Genomic DNA, 13111 nt, shown 5'->3' with positions numbered 1-13111 from the left:
AAAAAAATAAAAGACATCACTCATCAACCCACGTTTCTTGATCTGTTCTTCTTTCCTCTCAAGGGATTACGACTAAATATCTGAAGTGAACTTCTGTATACTTCCTGATCGCATGCCCCTCTCCTTTGCTAGGATGGAGGTGTTGTGATGGTGGAGATTTTGGTGAATTCATCAGTATTCCACTTTCACATAGCGCAATCCTAGTCTTATAATGAAGATCTGTTGCTTATACTTGTTGAATGAATGACGAAGTGGTGAACATGAATACTTCCATTCATGCTAAAGTTTTTCCAAAGCCTCTGATCTGATCATGTGACTACTATATATTGCTGCTTTCTTTCCTTGCCTACCTCTATTTTTATTATATAACACAAATATGTATGATACAGCTATATGAATGAATTTGACATGATTAAAACATTGGAAGTAACAAGCTTCTGTTTCACATCTCTGCTTACTCTTTCCCGGTGATAACAGGGACAGCAAATTCTTAGTTGTGGTTTTATGTCCTTTTTCTGGGCTTAACACCAAAATGAAGCAGTACTTTTTCCCCTATGAGAAAAAAAATCCTCCAAAAAGGAATAGTGATATAATAAATAAAAGATAAAATTGAACTATAATTTGTGGCATAGAAAATATGAACTCAACGACTGTATTTGCTATTATTATTGTTATTACTTGTAGAGAGGGGTGGGGTGGCAGATTTGCTTTTCATTCTAATCAGTAGGTGGCAGAGATTTTTTTAGACAGAAGATAAGCTTAACAGTTAAGAATACCAAGCTAGTCTAGGCCAGATGTGGATAGAGGTCAATTTCTTTTAGAAGTCTGAGATGCTTAATTCCTGAAGAACTGCTAACTTCTAACTGAAATTTAAACTGGGAAAAAATGACATCTGTTGAACGGAATGCCAGTGCAGAAGAATTTCTAGTGATTGCATCCATCAACTTTAGTAACCATGTTGTGTCTCGTGTAATTTACACAATTTATCTTAATTATACGTAGCAGAAGTGGAATGTTATATATGGGCATTCGTGACCTGCATATGTAATTCTCAGACTATACCTATACCCTGTACAAAATGGCTTAGTGTTGTGGAAATGACTACATCAGAACCTTTGTCCCTCTGTGGGGACTTTTTTCCCTCTTTCTATGGAGGGAATTTAGAAGATGGGAACACAGGTAAGTAGAGCCAAAGAATACAAGGACTAGGGTTGAATTTTATCATGACATTCTGCACTACAGCTTTCCTGTGCATGGCTTTATGAGAAATGGCTGGTGGTTACTCACTTATTCGTCTATTATCTTCACTGATATAAACACATGGAGAATGTAAGATGAGCCTTAATTTCATTTTACTGTCTCTAGTAATTCACATGGTATGTAGACTGTAATATCCACTCAATAAATGTTGATTCTTGGGAAGTTTCATGGTACTTTCTGAAGCTTGATAATGGAAACCTTGCTCAACTTTGCAACACCTACTTGGTGTTTCTGACTTTGTGGCATTTAGAGACATGCCTAAAGACAACATATCAATAGGCAATTCTGTTAACAAGACTGGGAAAGTGTATAGTTTGACTGGGTCAATTTTGTTCTTGTTTCATAACCCCTGAGAGCCAAGAAGAACATTTCGATATATTCCTGTTCTCCTCATCAATATCTATGGAGTTCAATTTTGCACTCTACTGGTGGTATACACTGGAGATTGAGTTTCTACCTTACAAGTTAGGCTATAGACACACGTGTAATCATGGCAGAATTACCACTTTTCATAGATTTTAAGTGCCCAGTGAACAATAATGTACAGAGAAACAATGGGTCTAGTAAAAATTTGAGGGATCCGTGAGATGCCTAAACAGGTGGGGTACTTACTCTGGAGCCTGACCTCAGTTGGATGCCTCAAAAATGGATGAAGGAGAGAACCAATTTGTGGAAGTTGTTCTCAGACTTCCACAAGCACACTGTGGCCCAAACACATCCACAAACATATATACACAGGCATTAAACAACATTAAAACCTTAGCAAAGATAATCTGCCGGAGGATGTACACCAGAAATTTCCAATTACAAACTTTTACTTTTATTGAAATGTTTGTTGTTTCAGAACCATAGCCATGTTATGCGAGGTGCTGAATTTTCATCTCTCTTAAGCATATTCATTGTATAAATTAGCCCCAAAGAGACTAAAACCTAATGGCTTACTTTTTTAAAAAAAGTATTTCTTTGCTGAATCAGTTATTTTTTCATGTGCTAATAATAGGTAAAAGAACATACCCTGAATAGCTTTATAAAATGATTATGACTTTAGTTTTCATGGTTAATTTTAGCTTTAGCTTGTGGAATAGAATTGAAAAGCTCCAATATCAAAACTATAGTTTTATGAAAAGCAATCATTTGATTATTTATACAAAGAATCTGCAAATGAATGATGGTTCTGAAAGGAAGTGTAACTTTATTTTAAGATAAAAATTATTCCCATTTTGTTTTCTCCTAAAAATCCCCATACAAAATAGTAGAGTCTTTAAATAGAAGATAGAAAGCAAGAGTAATGATATCATTTGGTGATTAAAATATAGATTGGAGTGTAAGCTATCAAAATCATGCTAAACCAAATAAGCTTCATCAAGTTTGAGTGAACAGACCATCTTTGAGAGAGGAAAAAAAGAATGTAGTTGTGACTGAGTGGTTAAGGTGATGGACTAGAGAGGGAAAAAGTGGTAATAATTTTCATTGCTATTTTCAAATAACATTTGGTGGTGATCAATGCCTGGCGTGTTTTGTAATGCAAGGGATTGATTTTATGCTGCTCTCTCACTTTCCCACCATTCTTAGAACTAGGGCTTATCTAAGATGAATTGATTTCTCTATCACCAATTTCTTCTCAACAGCTAACTCATTCTCTAGTCCTATAAGATTAACTGCTCCTCCAATTGCTGTGGCCAATTTCTGAAGTTTATGGTGCATTTCATAAAGTCTTGTAAATAAGCCTTTACTTCCTTTTAATTATGTGTCCCTGTAGAATGCACGTGCCAGCTTTGCTTCAAATTTATATGTGAGGCCGAGAACCAGGCAACCTTATCATAGGATCATTTTTTTTATTTCTAAAGCCTTTTCTTTATTAAGTTGGCCGAGGTTAAGAACAGCAAGTCTGACAATCAATTATTCTCCTTGTCATTCAAGACCTGACACACAAGACTATTTATTCTAAGAAAGCTTCTAGGACCAACCACCTCTCTAAATATACCTAGAGCTCCCCTGACACTCAAGCCCAACATACCCCAGAATATTATCTTCTTTTGTGTGTGCATCCTGGAATCTAAATAGAGTGATAACTTTAACAATGTGTTTTATATACTTGTATTCTCTATTCTGGCTCAGTGGTTAATAAGTCAAAGTGTGGAGGCAGACTGTCAGGAGATAGCACTAACTCTGTCATGTGTTAGTGGTGTAGTTTGGGCATTTATTTAACCTACTCATGTCTCAATCTCTTGATCTGGAAATAAGAGATAATAATAGCACCCTCCTAATAGGATTATAAGGATCAAAAAGTCAGAATGTGTAAAGTCACCTCTACTTGTCTCACAGTGTTTTAGATAAGTGCTAGCGATTTTATTATGTTTTTGGATGTTTTCTCATTTCTGAATTATTAAGACTACTTGAAGGCAGGATATGTGTTTTCACTATTCACATAAGTCTTTTGTCCAAAATGCAGTGCATCAGGTGGTACATAGCATTTCCTAAAATAACAAACACAACTGTGGAAGGAATTTAGTTGGTGGAGTGTTGTACGTGTCCTGAGTTCTTTCAGTCTCACAGAAAACTGAGACTGGTGCTACCTGCGAGTAATTCAAGCAACATGGAAGGGGAAGACAGGAGAAAATTCATTCTCAACTTCTCTAGGCTACTTCTCTAGGTTACTTCAAGAGTTCAATATATATATGCTACTAAATACTTGTCTCATTTTTTTAAGATTGAATGAAGACTTATAAGGATTCAATGTTTATATTTAGTACCTTAATATACCCAATAAGTTCACAAAACTATGGTCATGAAAATAATGGATGACTAGGTAATGGCCATACTCTATCTGATTTAAGATTTGACCATGAATAGAAGCCTCTGCAAACTAACTTTAGGATTTATGGAGGCATAGCATTGTGTCCAGAGCCTGATGGCACACATCTATATTCCCAGCAAATGGCAGGTGGAGACAGAAGGATCAGGTGTTCAAGGCTTCATACTTCAGCTACTTAGTGAGTTAGAGGCTAGCCCAAGGTATCTGAGACCTGGTCTCAAAAAAAGAAATAAATTGTATACTGAGAAGCAAGGGTGACAGATGCAAGGAAATTAGTTTGCCAAAAGTAGAGATATTAACTGTCTTCTGACACAGCGAAGAAGCAGCCTTCACTTACATTGCGGGAGCTTTTAAGTAGAAATGATAGGAAAGACTATCAGAATCCAGCATAAAGAACCACTTTCTAAATACCTGGCCTGTCTGAGTCAGTAGCCATATAATGTGGTTTGGCCGGGCTCATAGGCAGGTGCTTTTATTTTGCACTCAACGAATGCAAAAGTGTCACTTTCATAGTAGGTAGCTGAGTTGCTTGCACGGCTAATATGCAGACAAGATTATTTGTACATCTACACTGGAGAAAGAAAGGAGTGTGCTTATTCCTTCTTTTTCACTTCACAGGAATGAAGGAGAGAGGAGCACCAAAATTATGGGTGCCATTGTACTTGTCAAGGTAATATGGTGTGAAAGTTCAAGGGCAGCAGAGTGGTGTTTGCCTGGGCCTAGATCATTGAATACTGTGTATCTTAATTAGGGTTTCCTATTGCTGTGAAGAGACACCATGACCATGGTAACTCTTATAAAAAAACATTTGAGGGGCCTTGGTTACAGTTTTAGAGTTCAGTCCTTATTATCATGGTTCGGAGCATGACAGCATGCAGGCAGATGTGGTGCTGGAGCTGAGAGTGTTACATCTTGCAGGCAACAGGAAGTTGGCTGACAGTCACACTGAGAGAAACTCCAGCAAGAGACCTCAAAGCTGGCCTTCACAGTGAGGTACTTTCTTCAACAAGGCCACACCTCCTAATAGTGCCACTTCCTTTGGGGATCATTTTCTTTGAAACCACCACAGTGTGTGAATCTTAAAACAGTTATGTCTGAGATGGAAATGTACATAAGTTAGCATCAGAAAGCCCATGTCAGGGCATAAATTTCGGAATAGTTGTATATACCTATAATCCCTGTACCCATCTGGTAGAGATAGAATAGTCAAATGTTCAAGGTTATAGCTAATTTGCTATACTATAGCTAATTTGAGATAAACCTAGACTACAGAAGATCCCGCCCCCCCAAACCAAAACAAACCAAGATAAAACCATCTAAGTTATTCGTTACCAAATTTATATTTAATTAAATAATAATGTTTCCACACCCTATCAAATAGATTGGCACAGTATTACCAACACATTATCTTGTCAAGTAAATACACAAAAACAGAATTTACATGTCATTGGCTTATAATCTCATTTTATGAAAGAATATTTTTAAAAAAGAGGGAAATAGAACATATGCTCACAATGAAATATTGAGCGATTTTACGGCTATGAACAGGGCACATTTTCTACATTCTCCTCATTTCACCTTGGTCAAATAAATCCCCAGCGTGAGTTGGCATGAATTCACAAGCACACACTTGGGAACCACTATTTTGGCTTTAGTGATATTCGTTGAGCATTCCACATGAGAGTCTTGTCTTCCATCCCTTCCAGGCTCCTCCTAAGCCTCTTATTATGGGATTGGTATTTTAGCATTAATTCCACAATGTAGCATTTTATCCCCTAGATCCCCACATAACTCAAAAACCTAAAAAAAAAAAATCTCCAGAATTAGATAGCCCCTCGTCCCAATTTAGTCATTGTGTGGGAATCTTATGACTTTACTACTTAGCCTGTAAGCCTGTTCAGGGGCAATGCTTGATTACTCTAAATATCTTTATGACATAGCATTCATATTTCAAAGTATAATAGACAAGAAGTTATAGATGCTATTATTAACCAAAATAATTTAATCCATGAAGAATTAGGACTTAAAGTTTGATGTGTCCCCTAAAAGCCCTTTGAACCTGCCTAGCATAGTGTATGAAGTAAAATGTCCCTTTTTCCATTATGGATTATGTATTGAGGATGGTCCTGGGCAAAACTCTTCTAAATACTTAGCACAACAAAAGGACTAAAATCATTTTTTTTCAAACTGTAATTGCATTTCAGAAACATTGATATACAATTGTTTCCTACTGAACTGGAGCTTGTGTACGTGAAACCACTCTTTGAAGCATATTATCTACTAATAGAATCATAGTATTTTCTGGAGAGGGAAATGACTGATCTTTGGACTACAAAGTGTAGACAGTACAATACCATTTGTATTCATGGGTCTCGAGTTGTGTTAATTTACTGTTAAATGCTCAGGTTTCTAGTTGAAAGTCACATTATTTAGAAGTCCCTACAATGCTTTAACAACTCAGTTCCCAATATATTCAATATAATGCTTTGTGCCTTAGTGAAAATCTCATATCTAGTAGGATTTCAACTGGATTATAGAATTTTCCAAATTGAAGCTACAGGGTCGGATTGCTATGATTAAAAAAAAAAAAAAACTGGGCAACTTCTGATGGGATCATTGCTTGGGGTTCTGACAACACCTTCCCTCAGCCGAATTCATCCACCTTTGAGTAATGAACATACTTCATTTATGACCTATAGTTTGAGGATACTCCAGAAAGTTTCCCTTATATATCTTTGTCTCTCCTTTTCTACCACCACCACCAGCACAAGCACCACATTGTTCTAGGCTGTCACTTGCATTATAACAAGGGGCACTTGTTCCTTGAAGTCCATTCTTATGTCCATAAAATATTCACTAATAAAGATGTTAAAATTTTAAATGAAATTCTATTGCCTTGTATAAAATTCTTATGTGGCTTCTCATTACTTATAGACTGAAATAAAAATTAACTCTTTCTGCAAGACCCTTTGAGATCTGAGCCCTGTGTATGTAAAGACTAGCATGCAAGGTGAGAAAAAAATAGATAAAACTCTCTGCTATGATAAATTTGATAATCTGTCTCAAAGAAGTTGACAGCAAACAAAGTGTAAAGGTAAAATGCATAACCTAAAGCCTGAAAGTTTTAAAGGGAACACACTATGTACCTCAAATGGTCATTTCTGGAGAGGAACGCAAAAGGACAAGATGAAGGCTTGTAGTGATAAGGCGAGCAGGCCTGCTTTTCATCTTGCCCGGCTCCCTCATGGCTAGCTTTACATCTGAAATAACAACACACAAATTGTATTCATTTAAACACTGCCTGACCCATTTTCTCTAGCCTCTTATTGGCTAACTCTCACATCTTTCCTCTTATTGGCTAACTCTCACATCTTGATTAACCCATTTCTGTTAATGTGTGTAGCACCACGAGGTGGTGGCTTACCGGGAAGATTCTAACCTACGAACATCTTGGGCTGGAGCTTCATATCAACTGATTGACTCTGTTTTCTTTCTCCCAGAATTCTGTTCTGTCTTCCCCGCCTACCTATGTTCTGACCTATCAGGCCAAGTAGTTTTAATAAAATTAACCAATGAAAGCAACAGATAGATAGAAGACACTCCTACATCAAAGGCTAGAGTGTCTGAAGGGGAGAAAGTAGGCATAAAACAAGGGGGTGATTTTTTGGTGGTGTGAGCAGGGAAGGGTTCCACCCCAAATAGTGTTTTGCTCCTCTCATTCCTTTGCCTGCCTGCACTGGCTGCCTTTTACATATTAGATTTTGTCATGTTTCCTCCTGCTTGGCTTTAAGGTCTTTGAGTATAGTGATACTCCTCTCCAACAGCTTCTCCTTTCCATCCCCGCTTCAGGCACTGCTTGTTGAACTCCTATTTCACAGATAGAAGCTCTAGGAAGCCTTGTCTGAGCATTCAGATGGATCAGTTGTCCCTGCTCTATAGTAATTTGTGTATTTCTCTTGTACTATAAAGTTGTATATTTATGTTGATTGCTCTAATTAATATTTGCTCTGCTTTGTCTACTTTAAGGAACATATGGATAAGAGATATATTCATTTTCTTCATTAAATTCACAATGTCTGCAACATAGTACTCATGAAATATATATTTGATTGAGTGACTGAAGATCAGAAAATAGGAAATAGACATCCTGGGAGATTTATTATTCTTTATCTATTACATTATATTGGATGTGATTTTTTTTAAATATATAATTATGTAGTTTGGGTTATCAGAATTCTAAATCTTCCAGGAAAACATTTTGGGTTTCATTTGGATTATTTTTTTCCCAGGGAAATGTGTACAAACTTCAGTGACAGACCAAAGAAATGATCTCACCCATGTCTAACTTAGTGAACCAGTGTGCTTATTGGGGTTACTTACAGGAATGTGGATAACGCAAAGATATCTGTATCATCAAAAAGACAGCCCGAGTCATGAGCAATGAAAATTCCATCTGTGGATCTTCCCGCATAACTTACATGCAGCTCTCATGGAGAGAGTCACTTCTCCCCTGGCAATTGCTTACTGATCATGTTGCCTTGGGGAAAGGCACTGTGGTTTTTCTAAGGGGTCCTAAGCTTCCTGAGCTTCCAGAGGCTTGGGGGCTTTCCCACTCTACAGAAAATAACTACCCTACTTCTCCAGTACATATTAATCTCTTTTTCTCTGGACTCAAATGAAGGGCATAGTTACCTACCAGAACTGACAACTTAAAATCTATACATTTTCTAGTATCTAACTATACCTTAATAAAAATTGTAAGGGTTACTTAGCACACACATATCAAAACTTATTTTTAAACACAACATGTTAAAATTGTTGCCTAGGGGAGGGGGGGAGGGTTGGTGTGGGGATCTCCAGCAGTTAGGGCAGCGTCAGAGCTAGTTCAGCCATTCTCTCCCTGGGGCTAAGCAGGATGGTGAGTGTCAAGGACCCAGACCTCCCCCTGGCCACTGGAGAGAAACTCTGAGTCAAAATTGTCAAAGCAGGATCTAATTATATTGTATCAGCCAGGAACTTATATAGGGTTGTGATAGGGAGTGGGAGTCTTGGGATGGGGTGAGGAGGAGAGGGGAATCAGGGCCAATAATATTTTACCATGTTAGCGGTGGCTGGGCAGAGGCGGTCTTAGGTCGGGTTGTGCTGAGTCACTCAGATGTCGAAATTATGGCCAAAGACAGGTCACCAAACTTGAGTTAGGCTCAGGAAGTTACACACTGGGCCTCATGCCCAGGCCTTATGGGGTCCAACAGGTTGGAAATGCGATAATACTTAATGAACTAATTAATTGATAAAACTAGTAACTAATTGTAATTATGTGTCATAAAAATATGATTAACTATCTGCATCTGAAAGTTAAACATGTTAAGACACATTATATACACACTTCCCACCCACAGAGATCAACAGAACTGATGCCTTACAATCAGCCCTGAAAATTCTAGGGACACCTCTTACTCCACAGGTTGGTTGCTCAATATAACTTAAACCAATGTAGCTAATTTACTTCCCTATTAGTAGATACTTCAGAAGTGTGTAAAATAAGCTGAACCTGTCAAGCTAAAAGATAATTCAATGTTCGTGCTCAGCAGCATTGAAGATAATGGAACCATGGCATGTGTTTTTCACACACGCTGGAGTGTGATTGGATCTCCCCTGAGGGGATCTGTTCATAATCAAGATGTTTCTGCGACAAGGTAGTATTTGTCTAAGATATATTCAGTTATGTGCTCAGCTAAGATTGGCTTTTACAAGAACTGACTCTCGTCTTCACGAGAATCCCACAAACCCTTTGCCCAGGGCAAGTCGAAGCGACTGTGTTATCTGGGTCCTTTTCCTTGTTGTCACTTTTCCTTGCTCCCCTTTCTCTTCCGGGATTCCTCTTGGGATTTACTAAGTTGCTTGAATTTCCACACTAACCTACTTACTAGATTTCTAACTATGTAAATATTCGGAACCCTGGGTTGTTTTTGTGCTCTGAATCTAGCCCAGCTAAGGCTGGTTCTCAGGTTTTTTCTTGGCCCTGGCCTTTGGCTTGTACCTCCCTGTTTTCACTCCAGTTGTTGGATGCTTGCACCTCCCTGTTTTCAGTGCAGTTGTTGGATGCTTGCATTAGCCTTCACTTGGCTCTCAGGGCCTCCAGGTCCTTTTGGAGGACCACCTCACTCCTTTGCTGACTCTCCTCTGTCACAATTGCATTCTTCCCTCTTGCATTCTCTACCCACTGTCATCTGTTCCTCAAAAGTGACAATCTAGAACTCCCTCAAAGACCACATACCAACCCCCAAGGACAGAAGTTTATATTTTGAAACTCTATCAGCATGATTCCATAAGTTGTTGAGAGGCTGACACAGGATGTGGCCTCTTAGCCTAGATGAACAATATTGCCACTTACCAAATGGGAAATAATAACAGTAATTACTAAGAAGGGATTTTTATGAGTGCTTAGTTCCCCAGGGGCCAGAAGCCCTTGCTGTCACATGGGAGCCAGAAAGAGTAGAGGATTTGGCTGAGAAAGAAGGTTTTAAAAGGTCAGGTCATACTGACAGTTCTCATTCTGAGCTTGGTCAAGGAGAAAGAATTGCGATGACTTTCATAATGAAAAATATATTTTCCCTTTGTCAAGGCAGTAGGATGAGGAAGGAGGGCAAGGCAGTGAGTAAAAGGGAAATCAATTAGGAATTTCAGAGAGTTAATAGAATATGCCAATTGAAACCCTCCAAATTGCACATTTTTCATTGATAGAGAAGATTTACACAGGTCCAGAATTCGCATTAGCATTAATGAGGATTTTACATGTAAATTCCCAGAAAATCCAAAGGATCGTTAATCCCTTACACCTGGATGCCGTTCTGCACCATACATTCTCACCCTCCGCTTTTTAGAATGCAGTGGATATGAAAAATCACAAATTTGGAAATTTCCTATCCAAGTGACGTAAGTTAAAATGAAGACAAGGTGTTTTCAAGAACCTCCTTGCTTCTATGTGACAGAAAAGGCACCACCAGCAGCCTTGTTATTAGCTCCTTTCATAGATAAGGTGTTATGTAAATCTGAAGTCCAGTTATGTTATTATCACTATATGCTGTTGAATTTGTGAAATCATGCTGATTATTGGTCTAATGTCTCTGCAGAAAATTATAGCTATTATCAGCTCTTGGGATGAAAGAGGGGTTATCAGCTGCCTGCTGCAATTCCTAGCCCACATGGAAAAATAATAAAGTATTTGAATATAATAAAGAGGACACTAAAATGCGTTATTTCATTGGGAAGGATGAGTCGTGAAGAATATGAACCACAGGTGAAATTATAAGGAGGACGATTTCAGAACAGCATTAAGAAAGAATTTTAAATTATTAGATCTGCTCTGCATAGATAGGGCTGCTTTGATCAGTAATGAATTTCCTGTTAATAAATGATATTCAAATGGAATAATAATTAACTAATAGTGCTATACAAATGATTTATATATTATCTAGAATAACTTCCTTTTATAAGTATAAATTCATTGTGCAAATTGAATGGTCTCATGGCAATTTTATACAAGCACATGATACATATTTACCATATTCAACATCAGTTCTTACCCTCCTTTGACTCCCCCACTCTGTCCACTTCCCTTGCCACACTCATCATATTCCCATGCCACTTTCATTTCCCCCAACTCTGCCTGCAGATTGATACACATGAGTAAAAATATGCGTTCTAGGTCTTTGTGAAATTGCTTTATTTCACTTAACACGAAGGGGGCCAGTTCCATCCATTTCCCTCCAAATGTCAAATTTTACTCTTTATGACAGGATGAATAAGAGGCTGCAGTACATATACACTACATTTCATTCATCCATTCATCCGCTGATGGGCACATCCATAATCTGGCTATTTTCAATAGTGTCACAGTGAGTGTCACTTGCTCCTGAGGTTTCATTCTCTTCTGATTGTTTAAGAAAATAATTCAGGGCATTGGTTTGGAGAGAAGAAATAGAATTTTTACAGTTTTCACTTTTTCTACAATGTCAGAGCCAAATGTAGTGGCACTCATCTGTAATTGCAAAACTTGGGAGGCCTAGGCAGGAAGATTATAAATTTGAGGCCAGCCTGAACTACATAATGATACTTCGTATCGTAAACCAAGGGCTGAGGATATAGGTTACTGATAAATCACCTGCTTAACTTAGACAAGGTCTTGAACTCCATCCCCAGAAATAATAATAATAATAAAATAGTAAATGTCAAGAACCTCAGGATCATCTCACTCCTTTATATTTTAAGAAAATTTATTTAGAAATAATTACAAGTTCATAACTTTTGCAAAACTGCTAGTATCTCTCGATGGTCATATCATCCATAGTGGTAGTAAAATGTAACAATGATGAATCTTACAGAATTTATTTATTTTTTTTACTAAATCAAATACCCCCTCAAAGAGTATAGGCCTCTGAAGAATGTTTTGAATATTTCTATTATTAAACATAGTCACAGGAATGGGACTGTTTCAGGACTGGCTGGTGTGAGTTCTCCCTCCCTCCCTCCCTCCTCTCTCTTGTTCCTGTGTAAGGGACCGAGAAAGAAACACATCTGTTACCTAGTAATCTAATATACTACATATGTTTTTTACCAATGCTTTTAATTTTCGCCTCATAAAACTCAAATATAAGGACTTGATATCATAAAAAATTGCCAAGTAAGTTTTCAGAGCAAGAGCTCATACAGAGGCCTAACTGACCTAACATCTCCCACTTCTGCTGATATGAGAATTAGTTCATTATTAATGGGCTTTTTAAATACAGATTTTGGTAAAGGTGGAGGTCAAAGAACCTTCCCCTTCCCCAAGTTGATATAAGTAAATATAATGACTTAAATTCACAATATCAAGAAAAAAATTCTTAAAATTTCATTTTGTTATTATTCAAATGATATTACTCATGTGCAGAAGAGCCTTGCTATGTACAGTTGTAGTTTATATAAAGATATGTTTATTTGAAAAGAATTAAATGACTAGTCTTTTATCGCGATCCTAGAGAAGCTAAATTAGAA

Source organism: Microtus ochrogaster, unplaced genomic scaffold, assembly GCF_000317375.1.
Source record: "Microtus ochrogaster isolate Prairie Vole_2 unplaced genomic scaffold, MicOch1.0 UNK17, whole genome shotgun sequence".
In the NCBI taxonomy this organism is placed as follows: Eukaryota; Metazoa; Chordata; class Mammalia; order Rodentia; family Cricetidae; genus Microtus; species Microtus ochrogaster.
The sequence above is the reverse complement of the archived record's forward strand: the minus strand, read 5'-3'. Positions refer to the sequence as shown.